The sequence below is a fragment of the Taudactylus pleione genome, unplaced genomic scaffold, assembly GCF_031769625.1.
Source record: "Taudactylus pleione unplaced genomic scaffold, aTauple2 ptg001041l, whole genome shotgun sequence".
NCBI classification, from domain to species: domain Eukaryota; kingdom Metazoa; phylum Chordata; class Amphibia; order Anura; family Myobatrachidae; genus Taudactylus; species Taudactylus pleione.
The window spans coordinates 1,684,228-1,702,500 of record NW_028285442.1 but is presented as its reverse complement, the minus strand read 5'-3'; the positions used below and the strand labels follow the sequence as shown (position 1 = coordinate 1,702,500).

At 45.8% G+C, this 18,273-nt stretch overlaps 1 protein-coding gene across 1 annotated transcript in view; it reads left to right on the top strand.

Annotated features, from left to right (window-relative positions):
- The window catches only part of ATG14 (autophagy related 14), a 58,005-nt gene that overhangs the window by 5,855 nt on the left and 33,877 nt on the right, over positions 1-18,273 (top strand). The gene's annotated exons all lie outside the window — the stretch shown is intronic.

Genomic DNA, 18,273 nt, shown 5'->3' with positions numbered 1-18,273 from the left:
AAGAAACCTGGCAGCTTTGACCCCCAATCCACAAATCCGTCTATTAAGACGTTTCTGAGGATAACGGAGAAAGAGGTATTGGATGATAATAAACATACTACTTATGATAACCTTAACAGAGAGCAGCGGATTGCTTTAAAATCTCTAATCAATAACAGGGATTTGGTAATACGCCCTGCTGACAAGGGTGGGGCAGTGGTACTAATGACCTGGGTAGATTATGATAGAGAAATCCAGCGCCAGCTAGCTGATACTGACACATATGCTCCCTGCGTAGGTAATCCTATGCAAATGATTAAAAGGAGAGTGGATGGTATTATACAGCGAGCAGTACAACATGGCTGGCTCAATGATACAGTCAGTAATTTTTTGACAGTAGAACATCCTAAGTGCCCCATACTATACGTCCTGCCTAAAGTCCACAAGACCTTACAAAATCCCCCTGGGCGTCCGATAATATCGGCTGAGGGTTCTATACTCCAACCGATAGCCCAATTTCTACAGCCAATAGTACAACTAACTCCGAGCTATCTGAAAGATACAGGTGATTTTCTATGTAAACTTAAGGATATTGAGGGTATTGGTGAGGGCACTTGGCTAGCCACACTAGATGTCACCTCCCTGTATACTGTCATACCACATGATGAGGGAGTGATGGCAGTGCGAGAAGCATTATGTGGGTATGGACAGATAAGACCACCTGTGGAATTCCTTGTGGAATTATTGGAGGTGGTTTTGGCAGAAAACCACTTCTTATATGGTGGTAAGTTTTACAAACAATGCGCAGGAACTGCGATGGGTAGTAATTTGGCGCCTGCCTACGCAAATCTATATATGTACAGATATGAATGCAGTAATATCTTGCCTAGGTTTGGTGATGTGATTCTACAATACAGCCGCTTTATTGATGATGTGTTTATAGTATGGGGTGACACAGAGGAGAATTTTTGGGGGATGGTAGATACGTTGAACGCACTACCAAGCCCGATAAAATTTACTGCTAGAATTAGCAAAGACTGTATTGATTTTCTGGATGTGACGGTCTACAAGAAAGATTCTAAGTTATACACAACTCTTTTCAGGAAAGATACGGACCGAAATACGCTATTATACGCAACAAGCCAGCATCCACCTAGACTCAAGGAGAGTCTGCCCATCTCCCAGTTCCTAAGAGTCTTGCGCCTCAATACGGAAGTTGAGGTGGCCGAGAAACAGATCCTTGAGATGAAAGCCCGCTTTTTGGAACGTGGATATGCAAGATCTATTATTGAGAGATGTCTCATTAAAGCACAAACTAAGTTTACCACTAAACTACCAGTGGAAGAGCACTCTCGTCCTATAAGGATGATTCACTCCAGTAGATATGACAGCAAATCCAGCATAATAAATAAATCATTTAAAAAGCATTGGCCACTTTTGGCAACAGACCCGGTGTTGAAGAGAGGCTTACAACAGCCACCGATTATGGCTTAGTCGTGGTCCCAACTTGAAACAACTCCTTATGCGTCTTTTGTGTCAACCGAATGATTTACAAGGTGGCAATTGGCTCAAGTCAACTAGGAAAGGGTGTTTTAAATGCCCGAACTGTGTGACATGCCGTTCATTGGTGGCGGGTTCAACATTTCCGCATCCCCATAGTGGCAAACCGATAAATATTCGACATAACCTCTACTGCACCTTGGATCATGTTATTTATATGATTATTTGCCCGTGTGGATTGGTATACGTGGGTCTCACAAAGAGGAATTTTAGAGAACGTAGGGCAAATCATAGGAGCTCAATACGTGCAGCTTTGGCCACAGGCGTATCTGATAAGCCGGTGGCTAGGCACTGGCAACAAAATAGTCACCCACTATCATCACTCAGATGTAGACTCATTGACTGGGTTCCACCACACCCAAGAGGTGGTGACCGTGAACTACTGCTACACAAGCTTGAAGCACGATGGATATACAAGCTGGATACGATCTCACCCAGAGGTCTGAATGAGCACAGTGCACTTGGAGCCTACTTATCAAGATAAATTGATGTGATACATTATGTTCTTATAGATGCCATGAATGCCGAATTTTTTTTTTTTATTTATTTTTTTTTGGGGGTGCTCTGGCACTATTATATACAGTACTCCACTGATTATTTAATTAAGTTTTTGTGGTGTTTTTTGATTGTTGTTTTTTCTATATATTGTTTTGTTTTAATCCGTTTTTGTAGATGGGGGAATAAGGAATTCTTGTTACATTTGTAATGATAGCTGTGATATGGATATTTTATACCTTTTAATATCCATTTAAGAATGTGTTTTGATATATTCATTAATGTGTTTGTATGACTCTTCTCAATCAAGGGTTCTGACACCAGCCGGACTACTTTTATTGCCTACCTCGATTGATATAGAATCCTTTTTTGTTTTTTTCAATGTCTTATTGTGAATTATAAGCTTTTGAGCAAATTGATTTAGTAAGGATTACTGTCCTTGAATGAATATGCTTTTAGTCTATTCATTTAATTTTTAGTGTCTGGTATTTGGAGATTTGTGTGACGCTGCAGACATTTGTTTACTGTCTGTTGCCATGCCGCCCTATGCAATGCGCTCCATACCCGATGGGAAGTGATGCTACTTCCGGGTAACGCCTCTTAGCGGTGGAACGCACACGGTGGAACGCACGCGCTTTGTGGGCAGCGTTAGCACCACGAGGATGGCATTTAAGAGCTTGGCTGGTGTCAGGTAAGTATGATCTGCTTGTTGGGGACCTGTACCTGGTATCCGTTATATTTGAGGCATGACTGCTTGAGAAAGGTCCATGTGGTGGACCGAAACGTCGCTTTGTATGTAAGCCCTCTCTATTAAATACTGCAAATTACTGGTGAGTGCCATCCTTTATATATACAGCTGATGTGCACCCCTTTGATGGGTATGGACTTTAATTGATGTGAGTGCTGGACTTTGGATATGAATATATATATATATTAGACCAGATCCCCTACATCAAAGAAGGGGGGAACCAACCTCCGAAGCCAGCACACCAGACAGTTAATCAATGAAAAAAACATATATATTGAAGTACAGCCAAATTGCATCGGGAAAGAAAATTTTTGCATGTCACATCTGCGATACAGTAGATACTCAACAGTGCCTGGTGACCAAATGCAATATGCTGGGTGAAGCGCCCGACGGCCGTTTCGGTGGTACAACCACCTTCATCATGAGCACAAACTGAATACAGTAACCTGGCCTAGAAAAAGGAGAAAAGGGCGCCGAATCAGACATGTAATTAACACTCTCACCTGATGCCAGGGAGCCAAGACTCGTTCTGGGCCTCACATACCGGACGATGACGGCTGTTCATACCAAACTGCGAAATACAGGCACTCCCCGCAGAACGTCATGCCGCAAAGGGACCAATGCCGGCGCGTGATGCGAGGGGCGTGTGACAGGCACCAAGCCTGTGCAGCGGACAGCCGGAGACACGTGGTGCAGATGCATCACGTGCCCCTTAATACCCGGAAGACCAGTCTTACAGCGGTTACCAAGGTAACCGGAATACAAACACAAATCCGTGGAGAGTGAAACTAAACGTCTGACAGGCCCCCTTGAATCCCTCAATTCAGCAACAAATCACTAAAAGACGCATACATATAAAAGATACATAAACAAGATGGCATAGAAAAAATTATTACCTTAACAAAAGCATCACTCATTAAATGTCCTGCTAAATACCAATCTTATAAAAAAAAAATTTTTTTTTTTTTTTTTACATACACAACCTAGGAAAAAAGAAACTTAAACCAAAACAAAATTTTAACGAAAAATAGCATAATGTTACCATCCTATAAATATCAAATAAACCAGGATTAATTGATCATATTAAATAACCAAAAACTGTAACCTGATCCATTAGCTATGCCCTACAGTCCCCAACGTGATCCGTTCTATAAACTGGTCACAAAAAGACATTAAAGGATAGTTCAACGTTGAGGCCAACTGGACGAAGAGTACCCAACTGATATATTAGTTCGCATTCCTTTTGCAACAGCTTTTTACCCTGGTCTCCTCCCCTTCTCAGGGGTTTAATTTGATGTATAGGCATAAAGTGAAAGTCACCCATATTATGTCCTTTATCAACAAAGTGTTTTGCCACTGGTGGCGTTTTGACATAGACAACTGAAAAAGCTTTTTTGGTCGATGATCGGTGCATGGCAATGCGTTCCTTTGACATTCTAATTGTCTTGCCAACATAAATCATTGGACAAGAACATTGTATGACATTCACAATATAACGGCTTTCACAATTCATCCTCTGATGTAGATAATATTTATAGCCATTAATTGGATGGACAAAAGTGTCACCAGTCACAATGTATTTACAATTGACGCAGCCACTACATCGAAAGGCACCATTCTTCGGCATAAGCCAATTATCTGCCCCACCTCCAGGTCGTATATCAGCATTGGTCACCAGGTCTTTTAAATTGTTGCTCCGTTTCTAGGCAAATAGTGGCTTATTTTCACATGCATGTTTGAGGATGGGGTCTGAGCTGAAAATATGCCAATGTTTGAGGATTGATTCTCTCAGCCTGCTTGATGAAATAGGTTGATTTTTCCCACAACCTATTCTATCAGGTGTCAATGTAGGCTCATTGTTGACTTTTAATAAATCATGTCTATCCAAAGCAAGACATCTCTTGATGGCATCGTCCACCTCAGACTGATTATAGCTCCTATCAATGAAGTCCTTGCCCATTTTATGGAGTGCTTGGGGTAACTTCTCAACTTCAGAAGTAATTCTCGTCACCCGTAATAGTTGGGAGAACCTCAAACCTCTTTATACTTCAGGGTCCATAGGGTATCCACAGGATACCTTGGGTATAGGTGTGACGTCAGTCGCAGGGCACCAAAGAGTTAAGCTTTCAGCCTCCCAGGATGCACTAGGTCCCCCTCCTATACCCCGCCCCCGAGCCAAGGCACCTCAGTTTAGTTTGGTGCCCGGCCGGAGTCGGGTGCACCTGTTGGAGTGGGGGCTAGAAGAGCCCCTGAAGCTTTTTCTTCATGCAGCTGTGGCTGCACATCTGGATGAACAGCATGGACAGTCTGTCCTGACATCCATGCTGTCTTCCCTACACCCCGCCGGTACCAGAACGCCGGTACTGATCCGGGGATGCTGGTGGGCATCTGGGGTCACAGCTAGCGATGACCCCAGATATTCCGGACCATGGCCGGATTCAAGGGGGACAGAGGTAAGCAGCGGGGTCCCGCGGTGGGTCCCCGCTGATCACATGGTCCTAAGTCCCCAGGCAGGGGGCTCCCTGGGGACTGGCTGCAGCGTGGAGCCAGGCGACCAACCTGCGCTTCCACTACCCCCTGGGACAGCGGACCGCAGCAGAACGCTGCTGGAAGCCTGCATTGGAAGCATCGTGGTCTGGGTCCCCCCGCATACCTCTCCTCCTCTGTGGTCAGGTCTGTGTATACAGCGCTGTGTCCTACCAGGCCCTGTGTCTGTGAAGTTGAGTGATCAGCGCTGTTAGTGCAGGAATTGATTTTCTTTGCATTGTATGTGACTGTGCTAGCGCTGCTGCCTGTAACTTTTCTTCTCAAGACTGTCAGCTTTATTACTGTCCCTGTTCTTTCTGCTAAGCCCTTGCGGTGCGGTGCTGCAGGGTGGTCTCTCGCCTATTTAATATATAATTGGTGAGAGGGGTCACATACGTGGTGCCATCATGTCTGAAAGTGATTTTTCCCTCCGGCTACAGTGTACCACGTGTAAAGTACCGTTAGCGGAGGGGGAGGGTAACGCGGAGGGCCTTTGCCGGCAGTGTTTGTCCACGGCGCGGCCTCTTACGGTTACAGCACCGGTACAGGAGCCGCCCTGGGCTTGTTTCGCTCAGGCGCTAACAGCTTTAGTGGGCCAGTTAACTCCGCAGCCCGCGTTTACTCCGATTGGGTTTGTCCCAGCAGTCTGTGGTGGTGTCACCCATGCAGGGTTTCCCACGACAATTGGTGGTACCCCACAGTCTCCCTATTTCCCCGCTCCCGGTTTCTCAGGAGCCAGCGTGGGTTAACTCCCTGACGAGTTCTGTACAGCACTTGTCGGATGTGTTGCAAGGGGAGTCTGTGATGCGGCCTCATAAACGGCCGGTGGCGTCTCTGTCCGCTCCTTATGAGGATGACGAAGGGACGTCTGATGATGGGGAGATTCTGGATCCTTACGATCAGGAACCTCTCCATACTAAGGACGCTGATGCTAAGTCCAAAGTATATATTCCTGGACTTATTCGGGCGGTCCGCACAGCCTTGGTGATTGAGGACGAAGTTCCCCCAGCGGCTAAATCTAAGTATGCCTTTTTCAAAGACGTGAAGGGCGATGCCACAGTCTTTCCTCTTTCGGGTCAGTTGGTGGACCATTTAGAGGAGGCGTGGAAACAGCCTGGCAAAAGATACCAGCCGCAGCGACGTCTGGCGGTGGCTTATCCGTTCGCGGATAATTATTTTGCTAGGTGGGAATCCCCCCACAGGTGGATTCTCACGTGACCCGTCTTGTCCGTAGTGCCACATTGCCGATGCCATCCATGTCCTCCCTTAAGGATGCAAGGTGGAAATCTGCCTGAAGTCCGCATATTCCCTTGCGGGGGGGGGGCAGCACGGCCGGCTATGGCCATTTGCTGGGTTGCCAGAGAGATGGAGCGCTGGGCGGATTCATTAGAGGCTTCTTTTGATTCTGACTGTCCGGCCGAACAGGCGGAGTTGATTGGCAATCTCCGTGATTTGGCCACCTACATCAACGAGGCGGCCCTAGACATTAGTACTCTGGTGTCTAGAATTTCTTCAGCAGCGGTAGCTACTCGTCGCACCTTGTGGCTGCGATCCTGGAAGGCGGACGCAGATTCCAAGAAGGGTCTGGAAGCGTTGCCGTTTACCGGAGAAGTTCTCTTCGGTCCGGATCTGGATAAGATTGTGGCCACGCTGGCGGCAGCCAAATCGGCTTGTCTCACGTCGGCCGCTGCTCCTTCTGGTTCTGGACCATCGTCCTTTCGGTCATCTAGGGCCCAGGGCAGGCCCAAACCACAGTCGTTTCCTCGTCAGGCTGGCCCTAAGAAATTGGTCAAGCCCCGGAAGCAGGCATGGAGTACCAGACGTCCGGCCCCCAAGCCAGATGACAAGCCTGCGGCCTGACGGTCCGGGCCTCCCTTTGGGGGATCCCAGGGTGGGAGGCCGCCTGCTGCAGTTCGCCCTGTGTTGGTCGGTCACTACGACAGACACTTGGGTTCTGGAGGTGGTCTCCCACGGGTACGCCCTCTCCTTCCGGCACAGACCCCCGGCTCGATTCTTCACCACGGGTCTACCATCTGACCGGAACAAGGCTACGGAGCTGCGGAAGGTATTGCACACTATGCTCCAGGCTGGAGTTATAGTGCCTGTTCCATTCTCCCAGAGGGGCCAGGGTTTCTATTCAAATCTTTTTTTGGTACAGAAACCCAATGGGTCGTATCGTCCGACTCTCAACCTCAAAGCACTCAACAAGTCTTTGCGGGTACTGAAGTTTCGGATGGAGCCCTACGGTCCATCATTCTGGCGCTGGAACCTGGGGACTACATGGTGTCATTGGGCATACAGGACGCTTACCTGCATGTCCCTATTCTTTTGCGCCATCAACAGTTCCTCAGGTTTGCAATCCGCAGCGACCACTTCCAGTTTCGGGCGTTACCTTTTGGCCTGGCGACAGCACCACGTGTTTTCACCAAGGTGATGGCGGCTTCTCTGCGGGTGCAGGGAGTCCGCATGTTGCCATACTTGGACGACCTGTTATTGGTGGCGGGATCTCCAGAGCTCCTGTTATGCCACTTGGACCTGACCATTGCCCTGCTGCAACGGCACGGCTGGCTAATCAACTGGCAGAAGTTCACTCTAATCCCGTCTCTGAGGATTCTGCATCTTGGAGCCTTATTGGACTCGGGACAGCAAAAGATCTTCGTGACGGAGGAAAAGATCTCTGCTTTGCAGTCAAGGGTGTGCAGTTGTCTGCACAGCCGCCGGGTGTCTCTACACTCGGCGATGAGGTTACTGGGCTCCATGGTGTCGGTGTTCGACATGGTGGAATATGCCCAGTTTCACTCCAGACCTCTGCAGCACCTGATCCTGTCAAAATGGAACGGGCTGCCTCAGTCTCTGAAGTCCCAGACGATTGTGTTCACGCCTGAGGTTCGCCTGTCCCTTGCTTGGTGGTTACAGACGACCCACCTCAGCGAGGGACGTCCGTTCTGGGTTCCAAGTTGGGTCCTGTTGACAACGGACGCCAGTCTTCGGGGCTGGGGAGCAGTTTCGGGTCCACATCTGTTCCAGGGCAGGTGGACGCCGACAGAAGCGGAGCTTCCAATCAATATCTTGGAACTCCGTGCGGTCTTCAATGCTCTCCAGCAGGCACATCGGTTTCTCCAGGGTCACCCGGTACAGGTCCAGTCGGACAACGCTACCACCGTGGCCTACATAAACAGGCAAGGAGGAACCCGAAGCCGGGCAGCTCTCGTAGAGGTGTGTCGGATCCTGGTTTGGGCGGAGCGCAATCTTCCGGCCATATCAGCGGTCTTCATCCCGGGAGTGCTCAATTGGGAGGCGGACTTTCTAAGTCGCCAGGACGTTCATCCGGGGGAATTGTCGCTGCACCCGGACGTTTTTCAACTACTGGTGGACAGATGGGGTCTTCCAGAGATCGACCTCATGGCGTCCCGGCACAACAACAAGTTGCCGGTGTACGGGTCTCGCACAAGAGACGAAGGGGCGTCTCTGGTGGATGCTCTGTCCGTCCGTTGGACGTTCCGGTTCGCATACCTGTTCCCTCCGGTCTCCCTTCTTCCACGGGTAATCCGGAAATTCAAACAGGAAGGAGGGACGCTCCTGTTGATAGCTCCCGCGTGGCCCAGACGGCACTGGTTCTCAGACCTTCAGGGTCTGTCCGTGGACAGTCCTCTGCGGTTGCCGCTACGACCGGACCTCCTGTCTCAGGGTCCTTGTCGTCACCCGGACCTGACTCGGCTGTCTTTGACGGCGTGGCTGTTGAGACGGGGATGCTGAGGTCCCGGGGGTTTTCCAGCTCTGTGGTGCGTACCATGTTGCGAGCTCGGAAACAGTCTTCCGTGAGGATATACCATCGCGTGTGGCATACGTTATTCCAGTGGTGTCGACCGAGAGGTTATGCACCGCGGGAGTTTCGTCTGTCTCGGATTCTCGCCTTCCTGCAAGCGGGACTAGATCATGGGCTTCGCCTTGCTTCTTTGAAGGTACAGGTTTCGGCCCTGTCTGTCTGGTTTCACCGTAGGATTGCTACAATCCCGGATGTGCGCACCTTTATGCAAGGTGTTGTCCGCATTCAGCCGCCCTTTGTTCCACCTGTGGCACCTTGGGATTTGGCTGTGGTCCTGAGGGCTCTCCAAGGACCACCGTTTGAACCACTGGGATCAGTGGATCTTAAATGGCTAACAGCTAAGACTGTTTTCCTTCTGGCCATTGCTTCGGCCAGACGTGTTTCTGAGTTAGGGGCTCTTTCTTGTAGACCCCCTTTCTTGGTTTTTCATGGGAACAGGGCAGTACTCCGCACTCGGCCCGAGTTTCTTCCCAAGGTTGTTTCCCAGTTTCATGTTAACGAGGAAATCGTTGTTCCGGCCCTTAACTCACCGGGTCTTTCCGTGGGTGAGGCCTCTTTGGATGTTGTGCGGGCCTTAAGGACTTATGTTGACCGCACTTCTTCGTTTAGGAAGTCGGACGCTTTGTTTGTCCTCTATGGCTTCCGTAAAAAGGGTTGGCCTGCTTCAAAGCAAACTTTGGCAGCCTGGATCCGTATGGCTATTTCTGAAGCTTATCTTCATGAAGGCCTACCGGTTCCTCCTTCTCTGAAGGCTCATTCCACAAGGTCTGTGGGTCCTTCGTGGGCAGCTCGACGTGGTGCCTCTGCAGTCCAGATCTGCAAGGCTGCTACGTGGTCCTCTGTCCATACCTTCGTGAGGTATTACAGGTTTGACACCTTCGCCTCTCAGGATGCTTCCTTCGGGCGGCGGATTCTCCTTTCTGCACAGGAGCGTCCCCACCCTTAAAGGATACTGCTTTGGGAGATCCCCAAGGTATCCTGTGGATACCCTATGGACCCTGAAGTAGAAAATATGAGATATGGTAAGAACTTACCCTTGTTATCTCTATTTTTACGAAGTCCATAGGGTTCCACAGGACTCCCGCCCTGTCGCACTTGTGCTGCAGATGGGCTTTGCTCTGGTCACCGGTTTTTCCGTCTCCCTCTGGTGAGAATGTGATTTTTGTATGTGTCCAGATCTTTGTTCTCTCTCTTCCTTCTCCTCCTCCGGCCTATGGCTTGGTAACTAACTGAGGTGCCTTGGCTCGGGGGCGGGGTATAGGAGGGGGACCTAGTGCATCCTGGGAGGCTGAAAGCTTAACTCTTTGGTGCCCTGCGACTGATGTCACACCTATACCCAAGGTATCCTGTGGAACCCTATGGACTTCGTAGAAATAGAGATAACAAGGGTAAGTTCTTACCATATCTCATATTTTTGAGTGGAGTCGGATTAGCACCCCTACCTTATTGGTTTAAAAACATGGAGTCTGGTAATGTATATGCACACTGGTATTAGGCACAATTCTAGGTAAGTCCTACAAGTTTTATATACTGTAGTGCAACTTTGGTTCATTTTTGGGGCGTGGGTCCCCCTGGATTGCCTTTGTTGATCTGTTTCAGGGCACCGCAATATAACACATTTTTCTTTTATAACACATTTTAACCCTTCACTGTTTGTTTATTATATATGTACCTCACAATTTATTTTCATTCTTTATATGCAGCAGTAGCTGCTCCTAACTATCTCTTTCACACTGCACTTTTCTTACTATGGCCGTGCCCTGGGGCAGCTTAGCTGGGCTAGTTTCGGGGTGTCCTGTGCTCTGGATTTGAATCGTAGCATGTTAGGGACCTACCCTACAGAGGTTACCTGGATATGGTGGATAGGCCCATAACCTTGTCCAAGATTATGCTAAAAACCTCTATTGATTGCAAAATTATTGATTGAATTATTAAATTTATTGCATTTATATATGATTTATTTGGAGTGTGCACCTGAGATTTGTCTGGTTTTTGTGCCTGCAATTAGTCTCATCAGGTAGCACCTCCCATTATATATATTCAAGGTGTGCAGTCCAGAAATCTTTCCTATATACTCCATTTAATGTGCTTTATTGCACACCTGAGGGAAAGGAGACGCCCTCAGTCTGGATTAGCACTCCTACCTTATTGGTTTAAAAGCATGGAGTCTGGTAATGTATATGCACACTGGAGATCGGATGGTTTTTAATGCGTATATATATGTGCCATTGTTTTTAATAATGTATGGGCAAATGACTTTAAGAGCATTAAAAACCATCCGATCTCGCTCTCCTCCAAGTTTGGGGATTATGCTTTGAAATTATAACAAGCAAGCTAAGCCATCATGAGTATACAATATATACTGCCCGCTGATATGTAAATACTATCTAGCTGGAATGCATGAAGGCTACTACCTAAATCAATATGAGATGCAAACAGAGACATCTATCTGCCGAGTCTCGATCACGTGATCCATCCTGAAAACGAGGCTTGGTTTATGACATAAGGCGCATGCGCCAACCTTCGGTCTCCGGGATAAAAACCCGGAAGACTTAGAATAGACATCAGAACTTCTGAGGAAGCCGCCGAGCATAGGCGGAGAAACGCGTAAAGGGTCTGCTTATCCAAACCAGCTGGCGTTATAACACTCGTCACATCACCCGGGTGAACTGTGAGTATGGGAGCAACAAACTGACTTGGTTACGCTCCTGAGTTCCTAAAAGGAGTTAATTTGTCTAAAAGTCCGGCTTGCATGAATAAGGGATCTGAAAACTGTTTTCATTGCTTGCTCTGAATGTCCTCTTACCTATTAACCCTCTTGGCACAAGTGTTTACTAACAACTGGGGCATAACAACTAACATTCATAGAGCTGAAAACTTGGATGCACGCATGTACTAATCACAAATAAATTAGTGCACGGAATCATTTGCAATGAATATTGACTAACACCCTTATCTTTCGAATAAATCAATCTGTTTTTAAGCAGATAAAGTCTCATGCTACTGATTTTTTTCATGCTTGCAAAAAAATGGTCTCCATATAAACACCAATTAAGGTGTATTCTTAATACCATATGACAATTTTTTTATGGTCTTATTAGCTGATTGATGAATGTCTACACCGGCCGTTTTTTTGTAAGATAATACTTTTTGTCTATTGTAATGTAATGTCTTAGTATTTGTATGTAAGGTTATTATTATGTAATAAATCTTTTGTCAAAAAGCGCTGTCTTTATAAATTACATTTTCGTTTAGGCAACTTACAGTTGTGCGTGAGTTGACCCCCCTTGCTGCAAAAGCAATGTTAAGTATCAGTTTGGCTGTATGTTTGGGAGTATTGGGGAGGCTGAACAGGAGATTTGTTGGGTCGAGAGCCGATGAGTGGCCCATGGTTTGTGTTATGAGAGATTTAATCATGGTCCAGAAGGGGGAGAGGACAGTCCAGGTCGGGGTGGCCACAATGTTGCCAGCTGAGGGAAGATGCATCAGGGTGCTACAGCTTGTAACGTTTGTTTAAAAATCCCGCTGCTATCATCAGACAGCTGTCTTTCATTGTTTAAACTCTTCACTGATAGTAATGTGTTTCCCTTTTGAAGATTTGAGGGATGTACAATGCAGCTCCTGAAGTATAACTGATCTATGGAATAATATAGACCAAATGTTTATGAAGACAAAGAAACAAAAACAAAAATGTTGGTGCAATTATGGTTATAACATCCGGCATTGCTGGTGTACAAAGTAACCTGCTGTAAAAAAAAAAAACCTGTGCTGAAAGATGTCACCAATTCCTTTGTGCACATTGGAATGTAAATGAATATACACAAGTCCTGTTATCATTCCTAGTAAGTGTGTTTTCATTGTGCCACCAGATATTTTCATTTTAGGATTTCTTAATTACTTAACAGATGTTTTGGTATCTGCAAGCTGTGACAAATGTGTGGTATAAGGATGACCCAGGCAAGTGTGGGCACGTGATGCGATAAGTAGGAGGTGGAAACACTGCTTGTGTATAAATAATGGTTCTCATAGGTGGGAGATACATTAACACACAATGCAAATGGCACCCTTGCTATTTCGCTCTATTGGTTTAAATATGCACCTTTTATTCACGTCAGTGTAAACAGCTACTGGAAAATGTCGCAAGTGCATTTATCAAACCGTAAAATACTCACATAAATAGGATGTACTTTTCCTTTAAATTCATTGGGCACAAATAATTGAATCGCCCCCGTCTAAAGGGACGGGAGATGGAGGTACGGTATTTGTTTTTGGGCGGCCATGTCTTATCACGCATGTCGCACCCAAATAGACTGGGTTTGGCTGATAAACCCGTCTAAAGTCCTAATTAGCATGCCCAAACAGTAGTTTGGTTGCCCAAACCATGGATTTATCGCACATTTCTGCTCGCCACCTCAGGAGAGTATAAATGTAAAATGACAAGTATGTTGAATATCAAAAAGGGGCACACTGATAAACAAATCAACCTTTGGGCACTATACTTCTGGGTGTCCCAGATAGAAATGATTAATATAGTGAACTGACAGTAGCAAAGTCCCTCTGGCGCTAATAAAATAATGTGGAAAAAATAGTAAATGATACTATACTTGTTTGGAAGACAGTCGTTCTGATTAAACAGCAATGACATATAATGCAAAATGAAAAAGAAAGAACATAGTGCAACTCTGTTTGAAACAAAGGAATTTCTAATTTATTGACCTAATTAGGCTAAGGAGCCATAAAGTGCAACAATTGGCTGAAAAGCCATAATAACTGTAAAATAGTAATAAACAAATAAGCTCTATGAAGAGCACAATGTATAAGGGAGTCCATATATAAAGGACCCGTACCAGGAGTTGATGGTAAAACAGCGTTTGGTTTGCAAGCAGGGAGTTCCGGAAAAGCCCTGCGTGACTCGCTGTTTCTCCAAATGTCTCCTCATTTGGTTATGGTTCCACAGCATGCGGTGCCCTAAATAAATATGTCCACCCATGGTTATTCGCGCATGAACAGAGCAACAATTGAATTGCTCCACCGCCAATTAGTCACAGCCGCGTGTGAAAACAACTGAATTACTCCCTGTAGATCACAATATTTGTTTCAGATGAGTGTAAAAAACTGCACAAAATATATTTTTAATTATTTTTCTGTAAACCGGAAGTCCATTTTGTAAGAGTGTCAGTTCATGAAGTGATGTTATGATCTGATCATATTGAGTATAAGAAAATTGCTGGAGGATGTTTATCTCTCAGGAGACCGGATGTGATCTGTAGAGACATGCAGGTATATGTCGGCTTGCTGAGCCTCATTCTATTCTGTCTTTGACTTGCGTCCCTAGAACAACACACTCTGAAAAAGTACAGTCCAATGTGACTCCGCCACACACACGTCTGCGCACATATGCACAACCAATTTCTGTTTTCCTAAATGGTGAGATCATGAAGGAGTTCATGTAAACCCACATTCATTTGCACGTGCAATCAATGCTTAGATTGCCAGAAGATTTATCAATTTGTATTCTAGGTCTTTACATATACATAAAATGACTCCTAGACAGTTGGTGTCTCACAGTAACATGTAATGGATGAGAGACAGCAGTGGTCACTACTATATTGTTATAGGTATGAAGTGGGTGTCCAATATATATTTGTATTCTATTTTGTTACAGTGAGTTGCTATTTTGAACACGGCTGTACATGGTTTTCAAGTACACTGGATTGAAACCTAAATGTAGAAATGTTGCTAACATGGAGTGTGTGGTCTGTAAGCTTGCTATCCGCCTTCTCCCTACCCATCTGATGCCAATGTGTCCATTGTGTGTAAGCATTGCATTTTGTGAAATTACCCAAGTAGGCAATCAGCTAGGTGTCCAATTAAAATGTTCTCTTTTGTTTATATAATCTGTTTGTTGCAGTACATTGCGTCTAGTATCAAACATAACTGTTATAAGTCTAATAATGTTAATGTCATACAAACTAGACAACTTCTGACATTTGCTATAACCTATACATATACGAGTATACAACTCCTTTTCCTGCACCGCCTTACCCTGTCTCTCCCTCCCCATCTGACACGTGGAGGGCAGAGGAGGGGTTGCTCCTGGAGTTGCCCACCATTCTGCTGATGTAGGTCATTGATGGTGATTGTGAACAAGGGATGTTTTGCTTTTGTATATTGATTCTGGTCAGACCATTCCTGAGAGTCTGTCAGGTATTTGCCCTGTCATTAGGAGGTGTGAGGCTAATTGGGTGTTGCACTTACAGGTGTGCCCTCATTCACCTATCCTTTTTGCACCATATGGCGTGAGACACCTGGGGAAGACCCTAGGGTAGCCATTCCCATGTCTTCCTTACTTAGGAATAGTTATTTTGACCTAGAGGAAATGGTACAAAGTTGCAGATAATAAAGCATAATGATGCATCTCTAGGGTCACTTGTATTGGACCCGTCTAACACAGACTGCTTACAGTGTACTATGGGCCTGATTCAGAGTACACTATGCAGAAGCAGCCGGTAATTCCGCAGGAGGCGTTTTGTGTGAACATCGGCCATCTGAGTAAACCTCAGGTTATTCAGGATGGTGGTGAAATTCCAGCTTCTGTGGCCAGTGAAGCTGCGTCGATTAGACATGTTTTCTGGGACGCTGAGCATTGCCACCCCTTCCCCGACATCAAGCGGGTGCAGCATGTCCATCGCACTGCGGTTTAGGGGGTACTGCGACCATTGTTGCAGTACAGATCCTGCTCATCCGCTGACCTGCGCCATCAGAGTTGAACGTAAACCATTGTGTTGTTTTTGTTTTTTTTTTTGCTGCAAAGGAATTGGTATAAAGTTGCAGATTTAGCATAACCATACATTGTGTGGGTTACTTGTATTTCACCTGTCTTTTGCCTTTTTATCCTAGATTGTTCTACTTTTTCCTCAATTTTGCATCCTAGTTCACTTTATAGTGTTGTAGATATTTAGGATTTAGTGTTATGGCGTGACTAAGTCGCAAAGCCCGTGGGGCGCTAAAAAGGGGCTATTTGGCATGAATTGAGGATAGGTGTATGTGGACACCTCTTATATTTTTACTAATATGGCATCTGCAACCTCCTTTGCCTTGATCCACACTGCATTATTTGTTTCCAGGATTGCACCTTGCTATGACATAAGTTTTTTGCAGTATGTGTATGGGATCCTTACCTCATTGTGCCCCAAAACAGCTCAATGCGTATAGTGAGAGAACTGCTTTGACTTTTTTTTTTTTTTTCTTCCAGCCAGAATGTGATGGTCTTGTGTACATGACTGTCTCCCATTTAAGGTCTGACATAGGACACATTGAGTAGTGTTCTCGCTAGGCTGTTTTAACTGGGCGCTGATCCCTGCCTGATTTTTAAAGGGGCAAAATGCACCCTGCCTTTTTAACGGCGCCCTGCTAAAACTGCCTGCACTGTGCCTTTCCCACCTGCGGGTGGCAAAAGTTGCAGTGACAGATCTCCGCTCATCTGCGTACGGAGACATCCTGCCTGTGCTCTAGTGGGAAGACTTATTGAGTAAGTGATGCCAATAGATCACAGCACAGAAAACAGTGTGCTCTAGTGAGACTAGAGAGCTACAATATGTGTCAGTCATTATACATACAGAGAACCAGTAAGTACTGGCCTTCCTGTATTATTAATAGAGGTTAATAGCAGAGGTAGATTGTAAGTGGAAAACTTCATTGATATATGTTAAAGGCTGTGCATTATTGAACTGCGTAATATACATTGAGTAACTGGAGTGTCTTCATCAAGCTCTTCATCACAACCATGCCTCCCAGCTGTTCCTATTTGAGGGCTCTGCCCTGTGGGTGGGAGGTATCAGTGGGAAGTACTTGAAAAGCGCTAAGGATATGCCCATTGTGACGTTGACCTGGTCCAATTTACATATCAAAAATGTTGGGGGATATAAAGGTGTAAAATTGCTGAATTTTTATTTTATTTTACACATTTTATTAAACACTGGAAAAATTCTAGCAAGTGTGTTTTCTCAAATGAAAGCGTCTAGAATAATTTGGGGCACAGAAAATGACAAAGATGGGAAAGGAGTGTTATATCTATGCAACACTCCAAAACACACATCCCACAAAATTCTACCTTTTTTTTTTTTTTTTTTTTTGAGCTAATTGATTTGGCCTCTTGATTTGTATGTTTTCCTTCAGGTACTCTGCTTTTCCCCAACACCCCAAAAAACATACTGGTAGGTTAATTGACTTCTGACAAAAACAAACCCTAGTGCGTGTTCATCTGGTAGGCAATATTTATTGTAAGTTCCTAGAGTTCCCTCTAGGCTGTTTCAGTGGGGTGCCACGCCCTGACCGATTTTAAAACCATAAAATGCCCCCTGCCCTTATGGATGCGCCCCACTGATCACAGCTGGATGCCAGCAGGCCCCCAGCGCCCTGCTTCACAAAGTGCTGCTTACAATCCTCGTCCATCCATCCCAGGAGCCACAGTGTCCTGCAGAGAGGTTAAAGTTGGGGGGAAGCAGTGAGCAGAGAGTGAATAGATGCAGTGCTATTCACAGAGCGAGGAGAGCTTGCGGGAAGTCCAGCATATCCGTGAGTGCTGGGCACGCCGCATAGAATGCTGGAGAGGGGTTGTGCTGTAAGGCCACGCTCCTCACCTAAGAGGCCAACTCCCTTCTTGGGTGCACGCATATGTGCCCTGCTGTTTGATTGCAAATAAATGTTGTAGGTAGTTACTATTTATCGTTGATTTAAATTATATCAAAGACTCTGTCACTGATCTGAATAATATGAAATAATTACAGTTCTTGCTAAATATGGTGGTTCCTTTTTAATCCTTTTGTAGCCAGGGGCTGGTTCTCTAACAGTAACTGGCGCTTTGCAGAAATGCACAATGTAGTTGGATGATTCATAGATATTATCCGTGATGTCACAGTCACTATCAGTTCTATACCAGATACCAGATATTGTCTTAATGATGTGGAAGGGGCTGCAGGATATTTCCGTTATGTGGTCCTTTAAGATATCAACTTTTGTCATAGAAGCTTAATGAATGAGTAAAGACTATACGAGTACAAATAAAGTGCACTTGTCATTCTAAGTGCGGAGCTATGTCTAGTCTCCCCAGCACTGACGTACACCATGGAGTCATTGC